Source organism: Dermacentor albipictus, chromosome 8 (assembly GCF_038994185.2).
Source record: "Dermacentor albipictus isolate Rhodes 1998 colony chromosome 8, USDA_Dalb.pri_finalv2, whole genome shotgun sequence".
Lineage (NCBI taxonomy): Eukaryota > Metazoa > Arthropoda > Arachnida > Ixodida > Ixodidae > Dermacentor > Dermacentor albipictus.
The window spans coordinates 87,995,275-88,018,125 of NC_091828.1; the positions used below are offsets into that span (position 1 = coordinate 87,995,275).

Consider the following 22,851-nt stretch of genomic DNA (forward strand, 5'->3'; position numbering starts at 1 on the left):
TCCGTCGCCCAAGTCTTCGCCAACTACTTCTTTCTCTTCGAAATAAATCTTACTACTACTACTAAGAGCTGCATTCTAAAAATCACTGGGATATTGGAAAAGCTTTGTGCAGGCAATAAGTGAATCAAACTAAACATCGTTTCACTGACTGAATAAACTTTATTGAAACCAGCAAGAGATGGTGGCTGGGCCTAGGCCTCCCATGTGGGGACGTCGAGGTGTTGCCTCTTCGCCGCCTCGCAGGCCTGCTGGGTCGCCCAGAGTTTGTCGTCAAGGTTGGGGCTACGCAGGGCAGCGTGCCATCTCGACGAGAGGGTCGTGTGGTTAGTGTCGGGGTATTGGTGTGTACAGTCCCAAAGCATGTGTGGAAGCGTGGCTGGCTGTGTCTTGCAGATATGGCACGTGGGATTGGGGTAAATGTCTGGGTAGTAGGGTTGTTGTAAAGTTGTAACGAGGGGTAAGTATTGGTTTGTAGCAGGCGGAAAGTTGTAGCCTGCGCTCGGGATAGTTTGTTGTGCGGGCCGAGGAAGGTTCTACGCTCTAAGTAGAAGGACTTCACAAGACCATTGTAGCGTGTCAGGCAATCCCTACCGGTGGGGGCAAGGAAAAATTCGTAAAGGCATACATGGTAAAGGTAAGTGTGGAAGCATTCGACCTCCGTATGTTCAATCTGCAGTTCCATATTTAAAACCTTTCGAGACGATGCGCACTGAAGTTCCCCCAGAAGATGCTGGAGGAACTTTCTGGGCACATTTTCGAACACAAAGATCATGCTTGGGGATTACAAAGTTTTCAATCAATCAATCAATCAATCAATCAATCAATCAATCAATCAATCAATCAATCAATCAATCAATCAATCAATCAATCAATCAATCAATCAATCAATCAATCAATCAATCAATAATTTATTAACATTTTCGGTAAACTTAAAATTGGGAATAGAAAGGGAGACATTTCAGGTAGGAACAAATGCTTGTCACCGTCTTCAATTTGTCCTGCGTATCTCCATTGCTTGACAGGAATGACGACTACGGGCGTGACGGCGCGTTTTTCTGGCGCCCTTCACGCTCGCGTTCGCAGCCGACGAACCGCTCACGGAGCGGTTCGTCGGCGACTGCCTTTGTGCTTCCGGCCACCTCAGCCGCTGCGGGACGAGTGTCGGGATCTGCCACGGCTCCTTCCCCCCGTGGCATGGTGGCTGCTGCTGCCGGAATGGTGACTACGCGAGCGGTGGCGACGCTTTGTACCATTGGCAGCGGCCGAGGAGGCACGGCTCTAGGACGAGCTCCGGGCTCGAGTCTTGTGGCTCACTTTGGGGGCCTTTTGTGGGCGTCCCTTGCTGATGGACGGGACGTTCCCATCGGCGTCTGGTACCGGTTCATCGGGGGCCTTTCTTGTCTTAGCAGAAGCCCTGGTGGTGATGGCTTTCTGCGCTGCCGGCTTCACTGACCTGGACCTCATCGTTGGTGTAGGCGAATTCTTGGTCGCGTTCCCGCGCGGCCGCTTGACGACGGGCGCCTTTTGAGATGGACTGCGCCCATCGTCAGCAGCAGCCCGCTTGCGCTTCGCCCAGGTCGTCGAAGCCCTGGTGGTGATGGCTTTCTGCGCTGCCGGCTTTACTGACCGGGACGTCGTCGTTGGTGTAGACGGGTCCTTAGTTGCAGGTCTTGCACGCGGCGGCTTGACGGCGGTGGCGTCGCGAGGACTGCCGTCACCGTCGGCACCAGCGGGTTCCGGCTTCGCCGGGTTCGTCTTGGGCGGGGTTCGTCATTGTTGGGTGTATCCTCCTCCCGCGCCATGACGGCAGCAGCTCGGCGCACCCCTTCGGCCTCGGTCTTCCGTCGGCACTCGCTCCCGTAGTCTCCCCGCCGTCGTCGTCAGCCTTCGGGCTGACGTGGAATGTGGTCGAATGTTGTGCTTCAGGAGGAGCAGCGCTCGCAGTGAGAGGATGGCCTCCTTCAGTGGTCCAAGCAAAATCTGTTCTGGCCAGTCGAGCAGCGTTCGCGAGCCCCGTGGGACGGCGCGTGGAGCGGCGGGCTTCTTTCTCCTTCGTCTCGCCGATCTTCTCGCGAGTGCAGAGGTCGCCACCTGTGTTTCTGTGGTTATCTGGTGGGGACACCTGCGTTCCCATCTGTATTCTGGCACACGATTAAACACCATTTGTTGTTGTTGATGATGATGATTTAATGGCATACCCTTTGATATGGCGTGGCGAAAAATAGTCACATAGCCTGGTTGATTTAATCAGGTACGCTGCGCATGTTTTTATGTAGCATTTTTGCTTGCTTCTTCCTTTTAACCTCTTCAATATCTAATTTTTTCGCTAGCCATGACTGCGCGAAATCAGATTGTATCAGTCTCTTCGCTCTTTTTTTTTCCGCCAATACTCTAAGCGTATCTTGCATATCTCGACTCCTGACCGGTTGAGGCTTCCGCCCACATAAAACCTAAACGCTTCTGGAATGTGTACTTTACCTGCGATTCTCATTGGTTGATACTCTTGGCCTTACATTAGAACGTGCTATGTGGTTTCCAGGTTTTTGCTGCAGCGTAGACATGCCTCACCTATTTCCGAATATTTGTTCCGGTATGTTTTTGTCCTTATTCAACGCACAAATAACAAGGCACTGCACTTTGTGTTATCCTTTAGATTTTTCGTTCTAATTTCTTTCTTCTCATTCTTGTAAATGTCCATGGTCCTTTTTGTTTACAATTAACACATGTGTACTTACATATAGGTGCACGTTAAAAAACCCCAGGAAGTCGAAATTACCGGAGTCCTTCATTGAGACGTTCCTCATAATGAAAAAGTCGTTTGGGACTTTAAATTCCATAATTTTTTTTTGCATTAACGTAGCTGTCGCCCTTTCTGTTATTGTCTTTCTGATGCCTCCTGGTTGTCTATTTAGAACTTCAGTTACCTTTTACTTGGTTGCCAACTTTCTTGTCAACTCGTATTTTCATTGAAGGTCGTAATTCCAAATTGCTTTATGGTAAACTTGAGGCCTAGATTTGTCGCTGCATTGCCACACAGATTTGCAAGTGCCTGTATATCTGTTGCATTTTCAGCTAGTAACACTATGTCGTCCGAATCCATCAATCCAGGGAGCTTTCTTGCGTCATTTGTCCATTACCCACGTAATAAATCAAACCCTAATTCGCTTTTACAAGCCGTCTTTCTATGCCATGAACATAAAGCGTGAACAAAAATGCAGACAGAGGGCGTCCTTGCTTCAGTCGTTGTTGAATTCCCACCACTTCCTTCTCTTTTAGACCTTCCAACACAACTTGTACTCATTTGTTTATATAAGTTTCTCTTATTCAATCCACGAAATTGTCCTTTATGCCTTCGTGCTTAAGAATATTCTATAAGAATTCCTATTCTTCGTTGTCAGACGCTACATTGGTATATAGAAATACTATCGATAATGGACCATTCTGGGCTATTGAAATTTCCGTTCACCGAGTTAGTGCACGGAAAGCGGCCTCTAAGCGTCTGCCTTGCCTGAATTTAATTTAACGTTCTCCATCCACATTGACAGTCAGAATTTTTATGGCTTCCATTGCCATTCTATTGACACGTGTACTTGTTTGTCTTTATCGGGCGACACGTTTCACCATCTAAGAAATGTTATCGCACTACGCAGGACGCGCCTGCATGTATCGGAAGTTTCTGGAATGTTATCGATGCTTCCATCCGCTGTCTGTAACCGAACCTTCTGTAATCTTATCGATGTAGAACTTTGTGGAAGGAGCGCGGGTCCCAGGGATTACTCTGAAGCATTCGCTGATCAGAGTTTCGACGATCGTCGGCCCTGTTCGCCGCTATCGTTGTGCTATAAGTGTAGCCTGTTTTTGTGGGCACAGGTTCACCCAATAAAAGTTAGTTTTGTCTTTCGCTGTATTGCTACTGTGTTCTTCAACGTCACCACAACGTGACACTATATATATAACCGATGTTACTGTTACTGGCCTGCATGAGCTTGTCTTATGCTTATCACATTTGCCTTTGTAGATGATGTTCATCTATCTTTGATGCCACGCAACCGGAATTTTCTTCGCTTTATTCACTTGTACATGTCAATCATGTCATGAGCCAGCAGTGCCTTGCTCTGTGGACCGAGATTTTTTTATTAGCCGTATTAGGATTGCTGCCGTGTTATTGGGGACATTTCGTTCCCTTTGTTTCCAGTAACAGCTTCCAATGGTATTTTTTTATCTGTCATGCTTCTCTGTTGTTGCAGTTATTGTGACGTCAGAGCGCCTCTCTGCAGCCCCTCACGATACGCTGTGACGCTACCGCCTCGATATTCGAAACCCAACACGGGACATGCGTTCAGAAGTGGCCGGTTGAAGGCGTTCGTCGGCTTTCGTCTCTAGAGCGGCTAAGCAAGATGGCCAACGAACAACGTGCGTTCTATTCGAAGTTGCTCGGCACCTCCGTACGGCATGGAGAAAAGAAAGAAATAGGAGAGGGCCTGACGCCACATTTTTGAAGCCAGAAATGCAGCCATGTTGGTGTGCCATTTCCCTTTTCGCCTCCAATCAGATCGCCAGAGCAGAAAGGCGACAGCTTTGAACTTGCATTACTACGAAACGCCGCAAGTCCGTGCTGCCGACATGCGTCAGAACAAAGGCTACGAAACTGCGTTATTCACGGCGTTAATGAAATTACCCTAACCGGTATACCAGTTCGCAATGTCAATAACCCCTGATTAAGTGAGCGAATTCCACACACGAATATCAGGGCGCGATAGAGGAAGGTAAGATTTTTTTACAAAGGCTTGAAAACATTCCAAAAATTCACCATTCTTTTTTGTTTGTGAGTGGTCTTCGATATTTACGGGCCTGCTTCCATGATGGTACTTAAGGCATCAGGTTTGGCTGACATTTTTTTCTTGGCAACAATTTTGGCGCAAGATTTCATGATTAATTCGGGCCCAAATTTTGCATGGAAGTGACCCAGGTACTTTACGCGCTTTCATCTGTACGTATGAGGGCATTGCCTGCTCTCCATTCGTTTAAAGTCCGCTGTCCCTCTTGACAGCGTTGCCAGCCGTCATCCGCTAGGCCGGCCGAGACGCCGATTAGGAGCTGCTTGAAGCCTTCCTCGATTGCCTCTGGCTTCCTGTGCGTGTTTGCCAATGCTAATGTTGCCTATTTTCTTATGTTTGACGGATTAGAGAACTTAAAAAAGAAGTGCGATGACTCCAATACCTTCTGATGCGCAATTTAAGTGCAGGTGCATACGTGGTTTCATTTTGCTATATATTCAGGCAAAGAATTTGAGACCGTAATCGTCGCACTGTCTGGCAGTATGCCAGTGCACCCATTGCCTTGGCAGAGGGAGGGGCAGTTTGGCAACGCTGGCATGGTGATTGGAACCGTAGCCAGCTGTGGAAGAAGACGACAATGAACGCGCGAGCAGTAGTACGAGGGCGTTCGCTTGCGTACGCCGAGGGACCCCAACGCTCAACCCAGGAAGGAACGCCTAACAGCTGAGCTCTGAAAAACCATACTTGCAAACCCTTCTTCTAGGCAATAATTTAATAATAAAGATCTTGGAAAGCTAAATTGATTTTGAATTGTTTTCCAGACGCGCAAACCACGATTTCTTCAATTTGCCAGGCACGGCACCTACTAATTTTATGCGAAGCATATTACGAGGGCTCAACCCAGCTCCTCAGGCGCGGCGGTGACCATGAAATCACGTGACACCGTGACGTCACGACAGAGGAGAAGTGGCTTTGGCTCAACTCTTGCAAGACGGGCTGGGTGGGAATCGAACCAGGGTCTCCGGAGTGTGGGACGGAGACGCTACCACTGAGCCACGAGTACAACGCTTCAAAGCGGTACAAAAGCGCCTCTAGTGAATGCGGTGTTGCCTTAGAAACGCGCTGTTTCTAAGGCGTGCGTCTCTTGCTCAGGCGCACATTTCGTTGCCGCGCCGAACGCTGCTTTGCTCGACGCTCACCGCGTCCAATGCGGGGCGCGTAGTCGCTGCCCTGTAGCCCATTGTCTTACACCCCTTGGCGGGTCGACGGGAACGCTGTCGCGTTCCACTCTTGAAGGCGAAGAAGTAATGCATGAGTTGTTTCTTCGTCTAGCCGAACCAAATATAGCCAAGCAACAGCAGTTCACCAGGCTAAACAGTGGTTCAACAACTAAAATAAAGGCTAGTATGCTTCGCATCCTGGGCTTAACCTTACCTAAGCCACAGCCATTTTTTTCCATCTCCATCGGCGAGCCAAGAGGAAGGTAATTGCGGAATAATTCAACCTCCGTACGTCCGGGGAGAAGTTCCATTTTTTAGAAGATCGCGCAAAGGTTGGGACTGCACAGGAACGTATTGGGAACTTCTGGAAGATAAACATCGTTGTTGTGGTTAAAAAAATTCAATCAATCAATAACGCAATCAATTATTTATTTATATTTCCGTTAAATTTTAAATTGGCAACAGAAAAGGAAGGCACTTCTGAAAAAAAAATGCTTTTAGCCGTGTTCGACTCGGCTTGCCCATCTCCACTGCTCGTCGACGCACGACTGCTACGGGCGTGGCGGCGCCTTTTTGTGCCGCCCTTGACGCTCGCGTTCTCCGCAGACGAGCTCCTCACCGAGCGGTGGCGTCGGCTCTTGCTGCGTCCCGTCTTTCTGCCGCGGGTGCTCTCCGAGCCGGTGGTTGACGTCCCTCGGCGACTGCCTTTGTGCTTGTGGCCAGCGCAGCCGCTGCGGGACGAGTGCCTGGAGATCACCCGCGGCTCCTTCCCCTCTTGGCGTGATGACAGCCGCCGCCATGGGAGTGACTCCGCGAGCGGTGTCGCCGCTTGGCAGCGGCAGAGGTGGCCTCGCTCGGGTAGTAGCTCCGGGATCGCGTCTTGAGGCTCACCCTCGGCGCCTTCCGTGAACGTCCGTTGATGGTGGACGGGACGTTCACACCGGCGTCCGGTGCTGGTTCCTCTGAGACCTTTCGCACCTCGCCCGAAGCCGTGGTGGCGATGGCTTTCGGCGCGGTGGGCTTCACGGACGGGGACCTCGTCGTTGGTGGGGACGGGTCCTGAGTGGCAGGCCTCGTACGCGGCCGCTTGACGGTGGTGTTATCCTGAGACGGACTGCCACCATCATCGGCAGCAGCCGGATTCCGCTTCGCCCGGGTCGTCTTGCGCGGTGCCGCCTCAGTCCTAAATGTATCCATGAGGTACGCTTCACCCACGTAATGGCGGCAGCAGCTTGGCGCACTCCTTCGGTCTCGGTCTTCCTTCGGCACTCGCTCCCGAAGTTCCCCCGCCATCGTCGTTAGCATTCGGGTCGACGGGGAATGTGGTCGAATGTTGGGCTTCAGGAGGAACAGCGCTCGCAGTGAGGGGTTGGCGTCCTTCAGCGGTGCAAACGGAATCTGTTCTGGCCAGTCGAGCAGCGTTCGGGAGCCCCGTGGAACGGCGCGTGGAGCAGCATGCTTCTTTCTCCTTCGTCTTGCCGTTCTTCTGGCGAGACTAGAGGTCGCCACCTGTGTTTTTTCAGCTATCTGGTGGTGATACTTGCGTTCCCTCCTGTATTCTGGCACACGATTAAGCACCACTTGTTTATGATGATGACGATCTAGTGGCATCCCCTTTGAAATGGGGCGGTGAAATATAATCACCTAGCCTGGTTGATTTAATCAGGTATGCTGTGCATGTTTCTCATCTAAGATTTTTTCATACGTCTCCGTTTTTTTCATTCAATATGTACCTTGTACCGCTAGCCATGGCTGCAAGAAATCTGGTAGTATCAATCTCTTCCCTGCCTTTTTTTCCACGAATACTCTAAATGTCGCTTGATCATCTCGACTGCTGACTGGTTGACGCTTCCATTCACATTAAAACCAAACGCTTCTCGTATGTTTACGTTACCTACGATTCTGTTTTGCACTTCATTTAGACGTGCTGAGTGGTATCCAGGTTTTTGCTGCAGCATAGACATGCCTCACCAATTTCCGAATATTTGTTCCGGTAGGTTTGTGTCCTTATGCAGCCGGCTGGACCCACAATTAGCAAGGCACTGCGATTTCCGTTATCTTTTATATTTTTCCTTCTAATTTCTTTCTTCTAATTCTTCTAAATATCCATGGTCCTTTTAATTTCAATTAAATGCACCATATTAACTGTCGCTGTTTCTCTCACGTTCTTTCTGATGACTCCTGGTTGCCTATTGACAATTTGAATTGCCTTGCACCTGGTTGTCAACTTTATTGATCTCTTCCTCTATTCTTTCGCACGCTTTTCCAGTACAGGTACTTGTGCACTTTACCTGTTCATTTATTTTCGTCGATGTTCTTGAGTGATTCCTAAAAACTGATTTTTTTCTGAGCTTCTCTGACTTGAAAAGAGGTTCAACCCATATCACCCCACACTGCCTGATTTGTGGCTTTACCTTGTGCGTCCTAAAGAACCGGATCATTGGTTGACTTCCAACCCAGACAGTATATCTCATTTTAAGCATCGAATGGCATTTGCGAAGGTTAGCGCTGGTACAATTAGATTTATAGATTCCATGTGCCACCTCAAACTTATTGTGACCCCACAGTGACCTTTGTTTCATAATTGCAGCGTTCCGCTTTCCCCTTATTTTCAGATTATCTTGCTTGGCACTTGAAGAAGTCTTTCCTTCCTTCATGGATACGACCAGGTATTTATATTGCTCGTCTATGGGTATGACTTGCTGTTGAAGTGACACCGCGTAATTGCTCGTAACTTCATTAAAGGTTGTACTTCCAGACTTCTCCACGGTAAACATGAGGCCTATATTTGTCGCTGCATTGCCACAGATATTGCCATTGCCGCAGAGCAACATTATGTCGTCCGAATACATTAGTCTAGGTAGCTTCTGTTGCACCATTTGTCCACTACACATGTAGCATAAATCAAAGCCAGATTCGTTGTTTTCCAGTCGTCTTTCTATGAACATAAAGCGTGAACAACAATGGAGACTGGCCATTGTTGCTTCAGTCCTTGGTAAATTCTCTACACTTACCTACATTTTTGACGTTCTCGCACAACTTGAACTAGGTCGTCTCTATATATCTCCCTCAGCTGCTCCACGAAATGGTATTCTATGCCTTCGGGCTTAACAATCTCCCATAAACGTTCCCCGTCTACATAGTCCTAAGCTCCTTTAATACATAGATATGCTATCGATAAAGGTCGATTCTCGGCGATTGAAATTTCTTTGTACTCACTTAATACAAATATCGTATCCTCCAAGAATCTGCCTGGCCTGAACGCATTCTAAAGTTCTCCATACACTTCGACAGCTACAGTTTTATGGCTTCCATTGCCATTCTATATAACCCCGACGTTACTGTGACTGGCGTGTATCAGCTTATCTTGTCCTCATCGCCTTTTCTTTTGTATATGAAGTCCATCATGCTTTCATGCCATTCAACTGGAATTTCCTTCGTTCTAATCATTTGGCCTATGAAGATAGCCAGTAGGGCCCGGCTCTGTGGAGCGAGGTTTCTTGAATAGCCGTATTTGGGTTTGATCGGGTCTTGGTGCCGTGTTATTGAGGACATTTCCTTCATTTTTCGAGTAAAAGCTTTCTATGTTAAATTTTGATATCTCAGGCTTCTCTGCTGGTGCTGTTGTTGTGACGCCAGAGCCCGTCTCCGCGGCCCCTCTCGATATGATGTGACGTTACCGCCTCGATGTACGAAACCCAACACGCGACATGGTGTCAGATGCGACCGGTTGAAGGCGTTCGTCTGCTTTCATCTGTCGAACGGAGTAAGCATGATGGCCGACGAGCAACACGCATCCTACTTGAAGTGGCTCGGCATCATCCTACGGCATGGAGGAAAGAAACAAATTGGAGAGGGCCTGCCATCAGGTTTTTTAAGTCGGAAATGCAGCGATGCTGATGTGCCATCTCCCTTTTCTCCTCCCATGAACTCGCTCGAATACGCAGGTGAAAGCTTTGAACTTGCACTGCTACGAGCCGCCGCAAGTCTGTGCGGCCGACGGTTGTCAGAACAAAGCCTACAAAATTTCTGTAACAGGTTTATTGAAGCAGACGCACTCCTGTGCTTTTCCGTAGCACGTTGAAGAAGACGACGAGGAACCGCGCCGTGATTACTTGAGTATGTCTGATGATGGCTCCCGTCCAAACTCACAGAGCCTAAACACAACTTTCAAGCTTACAGACCATGGTGTAAAGTCGGCTTATCTTGCGAACCGAATGTGCTGCGAGAAGGAGATGTGCTGAAAGACCTTTTACCACCTTCAAGAGGCCGAGAGCAGCAGTGGTAGATTCAAAAGCGCGGTTGCTATGGCAGCGTTGATGTTTGGGTTACACGTCGCAGTGCTCGATTGGGAAAATGAGCACTTGACTTCCTCCACACTTTATCCAACATGACCTTTCCCCCCCTTTCATTCGTCCATGACCTACGCCAAGCCGACGCGTTCGATTTAAACAACGTTGCGTCCTGGCCGACGTGGAAAACCCGTTACGAAGATTACGCAGCCGTCTCTGGTGTTTGCTGCACTCCTGCAGGAGTACAAGCACGCACATTTCCATATTGTGTGAGCCCTGAAAATCCTCCGAGTTTTGAAACCTTTTCGGTTTCCGTGGACGAACTGCGGTGATACGAAACGGCGGTAAAGTGTTTCAGCGAGAACTTTGCACAAAATAAAAACGAAGTTGAAGAATCTTCTAGGTTTCACAAGCGTACTCAGGATCCGGGCGAAGGCGTCGATGCTTATTACGTCGAATGATGCAGGCTAGTCAAGGGTTGCAGCTACCAGGCTTCTCAATTCGAAAAGCGTCTCGTACGTGAGAGATTTGTGGATGGCTGATGAGACGCACCACAGAAAGCGTAAACAACAGTGGAGACTGAAGACACCCTCGTTTCAGTACTCGGTGAACTTCCGCAACTTCATGGTATTTGCGACCTTTCCAAGGATAGGTACACGGTTGTCCCGATGAGCTTTACAAAACCGTCGTCTATGCCCTATTGTTTGAGATGATCACATAGCAATTCTCTGTCTACGTCGTCGTAGGCTCCCTTGATATCAAGAAGTGGTGCCCATAAATGTCAACTCTAAGCTTTAGAAATCTATATGTGCTGCGTTAGTACAAATATTTTATGCAATAAGCCTCTGCCTAGTTTGAACCGTTTCTGTAGTTAGCCGAGGATACCGGTTTTCTCGACCCATTTCGTCCGCTATAATTATCTTGCTTGCATAGGCATTCCATGACAATGAGAGCAAAAACAAGCCCAGTGGCTCCTAGTCGGCTAATTTCATACTCACACTTTCCGCGTCTAAGGCTAAGGCCTCAGGCATATGCCCCCTCATGTCGTGTCTAGGCGCTCGAAAAACATAGGTGACATACTAACGTCTTCAAAAATCGCCACTTCTAACCTGACATGTTGCAGCCGCTGCAATAAACCACGTCGAAAAGTCGGCCCTTATATACCAGCTACATTGACTGCCACCAGCACAGCCAGCCAATTTATGTTCACAATCAAATGCAGTTTCAACTGTGATTCATACAACGTAGTGTACTTGCTCGAGTGCGGCACTTGCCACATGCAATACATAGGCCAGACCGAAACACCTTTCAGGATCCGCTTTAACAACCATAGGTCGCAAGCCAAATCCCAACCAAAGGTACCACTCCCGAAACACGTTAACATGCCGGCCCACTTATTTACCAATCTCAAGGTAACTATGCTCGAATCCGGATTCTGCACCAGCCATAACCGTGAGGTTCGGAAATCTTACCTTATTCATAAATTTGATACTGCCTCATCCAGAATAAATGAAAAAAAAAAGGAAAACTGACCTAGCTATCAACTGAGCCCAAATGTACACATCCCACAGAGTGTACATGTACGATTTGAACGCTTTTTTTTCTTACGTGTGGCTTTTTGGCTTATGTGGCTAGAAGTTAGACGCTTAACACCTCAATTTCTAGATAATTCGCGGCTGCACTTAGAGATGCCATGCACTAAACATCCTGCCATTGTATCTGCATATGTAGGTCACTTTGTTTTAACTACGCATAATCGTTGTAACTACTGGCACTTACCTGAGAGCCATGTTTGTATATATTGTATCATGAACACATCTGCATTTAATTTTCGTGTTCTAAAATGCGTGTCATTGAACAAGGCTCCCGTGCGGGAGCAGAAACGTCTTTATTTATTTTAAATTTTACTTTGGGCGGCGTAGAGCCCCAGATTTTGTCTTCCTTTTCACCATGTTTCATCCCGAACCAGACGGGCTTCCCTCAAACACTGAACTTCGATAATGATTCATGATGCACAGCGTAAGTTGTATTCAGGGGAGATGGTCCGCCCTCTGTTCTTGAAACGGTGCTTTTAAAGCTATGTATGAGTTGTTCATGCGATACTGTACTCTTACGAACGCTGGTTCACCAAACGAAAACGTTAAGTAAATAAGTACTCCGAAAGGCTCGTCGTCTCCTTCCCGCATATGCTACGTCGGGTCCTGCGTGGTGAACTTTGAAGAAATTGTGTCAAGGATGAAAAAAAAAGAATGGTTAGCCAGCTGAATCAATCCAACGGCATATGGTTGCCTGAGATGTGGCGCTGTTATTGCGCTTGATTAGTTCAGAGAACTCAGAGGGAGCAGTGGTAAAGCAAACATGTCCGCAATAGACATTAGTCAGAGGCGACTTGAGGATTGGTGGAAGAAAAGTAGGGAAACGACAAAAGGCGGAGACATACAAAAGCACAGTTCGCAATAGGGGATCAGAAAATTTGGGCGTGGTAGCTCATAGTGTTTTTTGTGTCTTTTTTCATTGTTTAACCTAGGTAGAATATTAGGCAGTATAGTAGCAAGAGCTTGGTGGCGCAACCCACCGCCCCGTTCCAAAGGGGATGCTCATAACATCCATCCATCCATTAGTTAACTGAAATGAATTGCCCAATTAAATATTCACTTCAGGGCCATCTGCTTTCCGTTACGTTGTAGAGGAGGTTCGGAAACGACCGATGCAATTCTTCGGCGCAACGTACATGCTGGGTGAAAATATTTTTCGGCGGTGAAAAAAAAACGCTGCGAAATATGAAATAAAACCACGCGACTGCACTCATGCGCTATCGTATTGTATCGTATCGTACTCATACGCTGTCGAAAAACCTTGCGCGCGGACCGTAGTGAAGTGAGTGACCGCGGCTCTAAGCATCGGCATCACAGTCAGTCAGCGCCTATGCCGGTCGCACACGGAAAGGAAGTTCCCTCGTCCCTGATAAGCGATATGTGCTCGATCGGCTGTTCCTAACCCCCTCTGCAACAAAACGAGACGTACGTGCCCCTAAGGGGAATAAATAAAATTGAAGACTTAGTGAATAAACCAATTAAGCGAAATACTAGATATACTCTAAGAAGCGCCACGTGACGGTAAACCATATGGCGGTGGTGCCATTCAGCTGCGGCTAACCACTTCATGCAAGCACAACTTCGGTGAAACACCATGGTTAACATACAGGCAAATGCCCAGTGGTAGTTTCCCAGTGACCCAAGTTGGCCCAACGGTTCGATTCGAACTGGGTTTCCTCAGCACACCAGCCCGGTGGTCTCCCCATTCGACCGTGGTCTACCCAGTGACTTATGTTTTGTATTGGCGGGAAAACGGTAGCAGACATATGAATCGGAGGTATAATGCAAATGTACTCGGGTAGTGAGTGAGTCCTGGGACCAACACATTGGACATACATACCAGATTCAAGAATGCTGCCTACTATTGCGTTAAGAGCTTTACATTATTTGTGTTGCCCTTCACTGACAACTACCCCCGACACATGCATGGTAATCGGCAAGGTGGCATCCTTGGAAGATCGCATTCGGGGATATTTTCACTTTTTCAGGATTTCATGTGACTAGGACTGGGCGTGTTCATGTAGACCTGTGGCACCATTCTGGCACTGCGAGAAGACAAGTGTGCTTCGTTGTGTGCCAAGAATGCTGTCACTAGTAGATGGCGATGCACACGACGTTGGTCATGTGAAGTCTCGTGAAAGTGTCCCCAACAGTGATAATCTGAGAATGAGACTCCTGATTTATCTCTGGTTAACATCCCTGCCTTTCTAAGCTACTTTTTTCTCTTTCCCTTTTAAAAGTAACCAATGTCACTTTAACATGAGACTGCTAAATGCAAGCATGGAAGTAACAGTTCTTTCAAAAATGTCTGATCAACGCATCAGGGCTCTTCTGCAAGTAGGGTTTTAGCAGGCGTGAAAGTGACAATCAAGAGACCGGACATGTTCTGCCACCGCAAAAATGCAGGACTACCTCATGACGATGTCTTGCGTACTATTAGACGATGAACTGTCTTCTGAAGGAACTGCCCGTCTCCAGCATACCAATCTCTACATTAAAAAAACATGCACAACTGCACTGTAAACGCCAGTCACAATGTCCTGACTGTGCCGTTATGAGCGATACTCTTGGTCAGTCACTTTCAGCAAAACATTCATTGGTTAAGCCAGCCAAAAGAATGCCCATCTCTGTAGTGAGGCATCGTGCCAGATACCTTCTCATGCAAATGTGAAAACATTCCAGGAAGTAATCAACTGAATATAGAGCCTCACTAAAGACCCACCGAGTGCCTTAGAGGCTATGGTGTTGTGCTGCTAAGCATGAGGTCGCAGGATGAAATTTTGGACGTGGCAGTCACGTCCGAAAGGTGCGGGCAAAACGCAGAAACGCCCATGTCCCGTGCATTGGGGGCATGTTAAAGATCCCTTGGTGGTCAAAACAGATTTGGATTCCCCCACTACAGCGTGCCTCAAAATCAAATCTCCATATGAATGTGGTTGCTCTGCTGAGAAACGAATTTGCACTCGGCGACAGAACACAATAGCCACTGATCTCTTAAGGCATCCCAAATCGCCAGTCACACAACACGATTTCAGTCTAGCGAAGTGAAAGGAAAAAAAAAACAGACTGGAAAACGTGAAACAATCAACACAAAGCTTTTATTTATTACAGAGATGAGCCGAGGAACCTGCGCTGGTGCATTGTGCTTGTGAGTGAGGAACAGTCCAACAGCGGGTGAGGAACAAAGTCCTTGTAGGCTTCCTCGAGAACCTTTGCGTAGGGGTCGTCATCCCTGACAACTGCAAGAATACGGATAACACCAAGTAAATTAACAGCCACCAAGGACCTGAGAGGCACAGTGTTTGGCTTCCTTGAAGAGCATTCAAGTTAATGTTAATCGGCGATCTCTCTCTCGGCCAAAGCTGGCAATACTGAAAATGAGATTCACTAAGAAGAATAGACTTCCGCGAGATTAATCTTCTCCAATGCTAGCAAGCGAGACGGGAACCAAATTTTCACACATTTAACCCGAAACGTACAGTCTGAACCATCTGAAAAGGGGAAAATGTACAAATATTTGTTTATTTATTTAATTAAGAACATTCAGGGCCCAAGGGGATTACAGAAGGGAGGGGAATGCATGGAAAGCAAATCTATACAGTCGAACCCACTAATAACGATACCGGCTTTAACAATGAGTAGCTGCTGCACCGTCAACTTTTGTATGTTGTCCATGGTGAAATAACCCGCTCACTACAATGGCCCGAAGCCGCATTATCGGTTATAATGATGAAGTCTGGCTGCTGGGCGTCTGAGCCAAAAGGCAGTGAAATGCGAAATCCTTGAAAAGAAAAAACGCAAACGAGAAATTCAAGCTGCTGCGCGCTCATTTTCCAGCCATCTTAAAGAGCCTCTCTCCCATTGCCCTTCCAATCCTCCGAACACGAATGGGTTGGTGCAACTGCACCACAAGCAGATTGCTCGCATGCTGCTCACTGGCTCCTCATTCAGTGCAGTTCTGCAAACAGCTTAATCGCTCGCATTCGTTTTTGTTGGTTGCATCGAAATTGTTCCTGGCCAAGCGGTTTCTCAGCCTCGCTTGACTCGCCGCCGTAACGGAGGATGGCTGATCCGCCCCCTGATCGGCAATGCATGAAGTTGCCGGTGGAAAAAAATCGCACGGGTCTAGATTTGGAAACTAAGTGCTTCTAACCGATGAAGCGATCATCGCGAATGTGCCTGCATCAGATAGCGACGACGACGACGGCAGCAATGACTCGGTAGGGCAGGCTGCCTCAACACTGTCCCCACAGGAGGCTCGGCAGATGACTCATTCCCTCCAGAGCTTCGTTTTCGCGACGAACCTTCCGCTGCACTACGTGGAGCACTTGGATGCCTTGAAGAAGGATGTCGGCAAGCTTCGCATAAAGCATACAAGGCTGACGGACATGGGCTTTTCTTGTGCAAGCCAGTGAGAAGTATGCGGCGAGGAGCTTGTGACGATCTCTCCTCAGCGTTTCTTCTGGATTTCTGAAGCTGACAGGCTGCCGCGGCAGTCTTCTCACAACATTTGAAAGGTTCTTTTGGGGGCCACCAAAGTGATGCCTCGGCGGTGCTTGCATATCGCTTGCCACCCGTGACACCTCTTTGCAGTTATGGCAGTGCCATTCTTTAACGCCAACTGCCGCAGCTTGCTACACGCGATCAGAGCGCCCAGGAAGCAGATAAATGGGTGAACACAGTCGGCAGCCGGATGGAGGAAGGTGGTGGGGAGGGGCACTGGCCTCCCCGCCATGATAATTTGTCACATCAGCTCTGCCATCCCCCTATTTTGATTTTTTCACGCTACCCGGTTATAACAACTATCAGTTATAACAATGGATTTTTCGTGGCACTTGAATACTGTCATTAGTGGGTTCGACTGTATAACACAGAAATGCGGCAATACAGGAAACAAAAACAACAATGGAATGCGGCAATACAGAAAATAAAAACAGAAGCAACAGTTAGCTATGTGGCAGTAAAATGAAGATTACTGAAGATAAACAAGATATTGAATAGCAGATTTAAACAAGTTAGTGACGGTAATTGTGGCAACTGAGGTGGGCAGGCGATTCTAATTGTTACTTGTCACTTGCATAACCTGCAAAAATTACGGGATACATATGTAGAAATGTTCGAACATTTACGAAGACAATCTGTTGAACATATTACAAAAAAATTACCGACAATTACGTTACTTCCTAATGCGAAATTTGAGCGCAGCAAATAAGCTGTTCCACCTTTTCGATAGATTGAGGCAAAGAAATCGAGCAACACATGTATGCGCTATCACAGATTTTTTTTTTTCACACGTATTCCTTTAACAAAGACTCCACTAACAGTTCTTGACAGTCATGAAGGAAGCTTTGTGGTCGGAGAAATAGACTGATATATGTTCGACTTGGTACACCAATGCTTGATTCTCAAAGACGAGATCTATACAAGTGCCTCGCGAGGTTGTCACAGCCGTGGGACGCGTTACGAGCGAGAGGAACGGAATGTTCTCCCGCATAAGTGTTAGGAAATTGCTGTTTGTCTTTATGTCAACATTAAAGTCCCCCACTACTAACATCGGTGTGGATCGATGGACGGTTAATGTGAGTTGCAGGAAGTGCACAACGTCTTTCGTGAGTGCGGTAGCGGACTCACGAAAGCGGTATCAGCTGGTCGCTGCTAGCGCTGGGGGGATGAAAGGGGGGCGGAGCTGGTTACGAGGCCGACGATAACGCCGACGACGACGCGAAACCCAGGAACGGACACCAAAGAGCCATTTGTGTAGCCAGCCCTCCTCCACAGTCTCTCCTCCTCCCTTCCATCATCCTCCCTCGCCCGGAGAGCCGACAGCGCGCATGCGCGGCGGCGGAGCAGATTCGTCGGCGAGCTGGTTACGAGGCCGACGACAACGCCGACGACGACGCGAAACCCAGGAACGGACGCCAAAGAGCCATTTGTGTAGCCAGCCCTCCTCCACAGTCTCTCCTCCTCCCTTCCATCATCCTCCCTCGCCCGGAGAGCCGACAGCGCGCATGCGCGGCGGCGGAGCAGATTCGTCGGCGAGCTGGTTACGAGGCCGACGACAACGCCGACGACGACGCGAAACCCAGGAACGGACGCCAAAGAGCTGCGCTCTAAAACACGTCTCAACAGCTGTTGCTGCTATTCCGTGTTAAGGGTGAAAACGCTTCATTTGTGGTGGTGCGTAGCACATATTTAGGTGTGAAAAATGTGCGTAGTAACCATGTAATGCATTGTCGTCGAAGCGATGGCGTTTAAAGTACTTAGCCACCCTAGGCAAAGTTCAATTACAGCTCCTGCCTCCACTCTAGTACCACATTGAAGAGCTTGTCACTTGCAAGACATTCGTAATTGTAGCTTAAGTTAGCACATAGGCTTCGAGGTAACAGCTCATTGCACCATGAACAATCGGCCATAACATGACAATGAACTAAAGTGAAGACAAAGACTGGAAAAAAAGACTGCATAGCCACTTCATACGGCAGTTATCACGCTAAAGCTGCGCTTGTATTTGGGTGTCTTGCTGGTCTTTTCTGTGGATGCAACTACAACACCATTGGGGGCAAGCACCACCACTGGAATAACTGGCACCCCAGTTGGCGTGACATATAATGATGGTGTTAACAGCGCAAAATTTAGACGAGAGACGAGACAAGAAGACGACACCACAAGTGCTGACATTCAACACGTTGTTGAACTGTCTACATTTTGCGCTGGTAACAGCAGGATGGAAAACTAACAAGCCCAAGCTGCTATTCTATAGAATGATGGGTCACGTGAGCACAGCCACCGCATCGGAAGTACGGGAGCAGGCTGAGAGCAAAAGTTCTAGCAATGTCGGTGAAGACTTGCCACACTGTGGTCCACAGCTCGACTACAATAATGAGACATAAAAAAATTTCACAGTTGCAAAGGGTTATTGCATGTTTCCGTGGTCAACAATGTCTCCAACTGCATGGCAGAAATATTTCCAAATAACTCCGAAAGCTTGTTTGCTCTTGTCCTGTCAAAAGCTCACATGCCAAGGTCTAAAGCCTACAAATACTTGCGTTACATATGGGAATTCCGTATTTGTGATGAAAAGAAACAAAAAAAACACTGCACAGTAGATAGGACAAGAACAAAGAGGACACTGCCTTGTCCTGCTCGCTTTTCATTGCCCTGCTTTCTTGGATATTCACCCGTGAAACCATGTACTAAGCATAAAATCGGGAGGGTTTGAAATACATGGTATTTGTATTCTTTTAGCTAGCAAAGCTTTTTTTCTTATATCACTTTGAAAGCACAATTTGGCCTGTTCAGGTGGGTTATCTGAAGGTGCAGACATTACACCTACGGCAAATAAAAAGTGGGGAGACTTGGTATGTGCTGCTGTAAATTATGCCAACAATTCCTGAACAGGGCCTTCTTTTACAGAAATCGCATAAAGAAAGTAATCATTTTACACGAGTTGTAAATTATGTATTGGTCCCTCTTTTTGCTTTTGTTGTTCTCTGTCCGCACCTGTATATTCTGTCCTGTAGTCCAGGGCCGTTGGTGCTTTAAGTATGCAGCTCGTACAGCGAAAGGGGCCACTGGAACACACGAAAAACGGTATGTTATTGTCCTCATCATCATCAGTCTATATTAACACGGAATCCTGCTTCCTACAGAGTACAAATTTAACTTTCCCTTTTAAATGCAACAAACTTCATTCTAATCGGTTCAGGGATTGTACAACAAAGCATTCCTCCGTTTTGCATGCATTTGAATAGGGGACATCGGAGTTGGCCCAGAGCTGAAGCTTCCTCCTAAATCTCAACCAGAATACCTGCTACACATGTTCACTTTTCAGTCGCAGCGACATCTTCCCGTCTCTTAAGATTACGCATATCGTTTTTCGTTCCATCGCTCATTGCGCTTCTTGGATTCTCAAGTTTCGGCTGTACTAGTAAGCACGCTCAAATGCAAAAGTTCATGGACTGTGGGATCTGAGAAAAAGCCAAATACGTCTGCAGCCTGGAATTCAAATTTCCAACTTGCACTGGTATGTGCAAATTACACTGTAATGCGTAGTTTCAGTGCCCACGGCCACAAAGTGTCTGGAAGTTTCATGTTTTTCTCAGATCCCCGCGCTCCGTAAAGTTTTGCGATCCAGTGTGCTTTCAACAAAGTCTGTTACGAGGAAGCTTTAGCTTTGGCCCAATTCCAATTTCCCTATCCAAATGCATGCAACATGCAGAAATGCTTTTATGAAAGAACTGCCAGACCGACCTGAATGAAATTTGTTGGATTTGACAGAGAAAGTCAGATTATAGTGATTCTAGAAAGCAGCATTTTGATTTTGGACCTCCAATTTTTTACGAGATTACCAAATATCGGCAAGCGTAAAGAAAAAAATAAAGGCATGGAATTTACAAAGCCATAACTCTCCATCAAAAGCAGATATCGCGGTTCCGTAAACTACATCTGTTGGGAGAATCTCAAGCAGACACATGTCGCACTGAAACCTACAGCCTTATGCAGAAAAATTGTTTACAATGTTTACCATGTTATTGCAAAAACTCCTACTCACAAATGAGTGGTATATTTCTGAGCACTTTATTAATACTTCAATTCTGTTTGCGTTAGATGTATTACAAGTGCAGTTTACAGAATCGTGATATCCTTATTTTTTATTGCAGGATTACAGAATTGTATACTCAAGTTGGCGTCTCTTCTTTTTCTTTTTCAATCATTGTTCAACTGAAGGCCTAAATAAAAGGTCCATTTCCTAGTCAATAGATTTAAATTTTTTTCTTTTAAGTGCAACAAGAGCAGCTGCCAAGAGAAACTATTTCTCCATAGCTGTGTAGTTAGAAGCCCCCGACCTAAAGCTTCCTCTTAGGTTGCCATTTATGACTTGTAAGTAATTACCAAGTCGTGCAATTTGTATGTAAAATAGTGATGCAGCGTGGAATTGACTTACTTGCAAGCACTACCGTAGTCCCGACTACATGCTCAGGGTAGATCGCCCACAGATTTCTGATGAAGGAGACTGCGGGAAATGTGGAAGGGAAGTGACATCATCGTTAGCACAGTTCGCACTAAGATGCGCGCTTTATCAGTCTCATCCAATCAAGCCGGGCATAGTATAGGAACTACACATATAGTGAAGATGACGAATCAGTTTAGACAACTACACAAGGATGATAGAAGGTGGCGCTCGCATTTGTGACCTCGTAAGCCAGAGCAAAATTGGGGAGTATTTCAGCATAGGATTACCAATGTCGCCAACTAGCCATTTGCAATAGACCTTGCACGCATACTATGACGGGCATCAGTAACTGTGCTGAGACATTCTATCCAGACAACTTGTAAGGCTGCGCAAACAAACTATTACTTGCATTATACAAGAATTCCTTGTTTCGCAAGCTTCAGCTTTTTCACTCCAGGATTACACTTGCAATTAAGCAAGTAGTGAAATTTAAGGAAAGGATAACGTAATGATCATGCATTCCTGTAACAGTGGCCGCATTTTTTTAGTCTGATTGGTACTGTTTTTCTCGAAATGTGACCTTATACCCTCTCGGTCACAATGTCTCCATATGAACACACATGCTTTTGAATGTTCCTGCTAGTGACAACAAGAAGAAATATCTTGAACATATCGTTGAATTTTAATGTAACCCCCTGTTAACCAAAAACAATGTTACAAGTCACTTGGGTATGATGATAATAAATGCAAGTGATATTTGAAGAGTTGCACTACCAGGTTTGAAAAAAATTTCAACATTTAGTATAGTATAACTGCAGCTGAATTTGTATCTTTCTTGCATCACGAGGCCCTCAACTCGAGAACAACCGGCGCATCTACTGGCAACAAATATTTCAGTACTTTTTATAATATAGCATGTCACCTCAAGAGGCCAATATCTGTAACCAGTTGATTTCTGACAGGTTCCATTTTATTAATTATATATTGCTAAAGTTGCACGGTATTTCCAGAAAATTAAATATAAATCTGGAGGCTGGAAGATTAGATCGTAACTCATTACCGAGTGTGATGATGTGCCCGTATTTCAGGAGCTACGCCATTCAAATTTCGCGACCGAAACAAGCTTACTTGTAACTATTTCACCATCAGCAGGTAAGCTTTACTTTACTCGCAAAACCATGCTCTGCCTTTCGATGAGCATTTCTTTAAATAGGCAGTGGTAGCCTGAATATGTCTCATTCGCCACCCCAATTTGCAATTTGGTTTTCGGTTGCACAGCTGGAAATGGGTGTCGCAGGAGCTGCATATTAATAAAACAATGCGCTGCTATGCATGCATTGCCGAGCAATTGTTATGCACTGCGCCAACACTTGAGAAGCTATACAACACTTCCTGGAACAACCTATGAGTGAACCACACACTATACAACGCAATGTTGTAACCGTTTGGATAGCAGTACAGCAAAGTAACTCGTCAAGAATGAATGTCGGGTATCTGAAAGAGTTATTATAGGTTTATATCCCCAAGTACCAAGGTTTTTTTTAAAAATGCCCCATCCTTTGGCAAACGAAAGCACTGCGAGATAGCCAACGGTACTTGGTCACCATGTGCTGGTGCCGGCTCAGTATTTTCCACCAAGGTCTCGATGGTCGCAATCAAAGTCATTAGAACACATTTCGCGCGCATCTAAAGAACAACTGAATAACACTCCATGCAAATAAAGTAAAATTTGCGTACAGACTCCCATCCTGTAGTCGCTTGACCTTCCCCAGCGGGACTGTCTGCTGAACCGATTTGACTTGGCTAGCGACAAGCAGTGTTCCGTCGGCTCCGTAGTTTACGCACACAATCTAAGACAATCCAATCCAGTCTGCGCGTGCTTTTGCGTTGGTTTATGTCTCGGCAAGTTTTGCGCACACGTTTTGCTGTTACTGCGGTAGGCGATCGTAGTTTTGATCGCGGCATTGGCACTGGCACTTCAGTCGGCCCGCGCCCTAATAAGGCTGGTGCACT

General features: G+C 46.8%; 2 long non-coding RNA genes across 3 annotated transcripts in view; one reads left to right on the forward strand and one right to left on the reverse strand.

Annotated features, from left to right (window-relative positions):
* Positions 1 to 22,851, forward strand: part of LOC139048483 (uncharacterized) — a 95,869-nt gene that overhangs the window by 63,266 nt on the left and 9,752 nt on the right. For both annotated transcript variants that reach the window (XR_011507732.1, XR_011507733.1), the window contains exon 2: positions 8,614 to 8,667. This is a non-coding gene — a long non-coding RNA (uncharacterized lncRNA). The remainder of the gene's footprint in view (positions 1 to 8,613; positions 8,668 to 22,851) is intronic.
* Positions 15,021 to 22,795, reverse strand: LOC139048482 (uncharacterized). Its single transcript, XR_011507731.1, has 4 exons — positions 22,576 to 22,795; positions 20,830 to 20,898; positions 19,386 to 19,456; positions 15,021 to 15,124 (listed from the first exon to the last, which is right to left on the reverse strand). It is a non-coding gene; the product is annotated as an uncharacterized lncRNA (long non-coding RNA).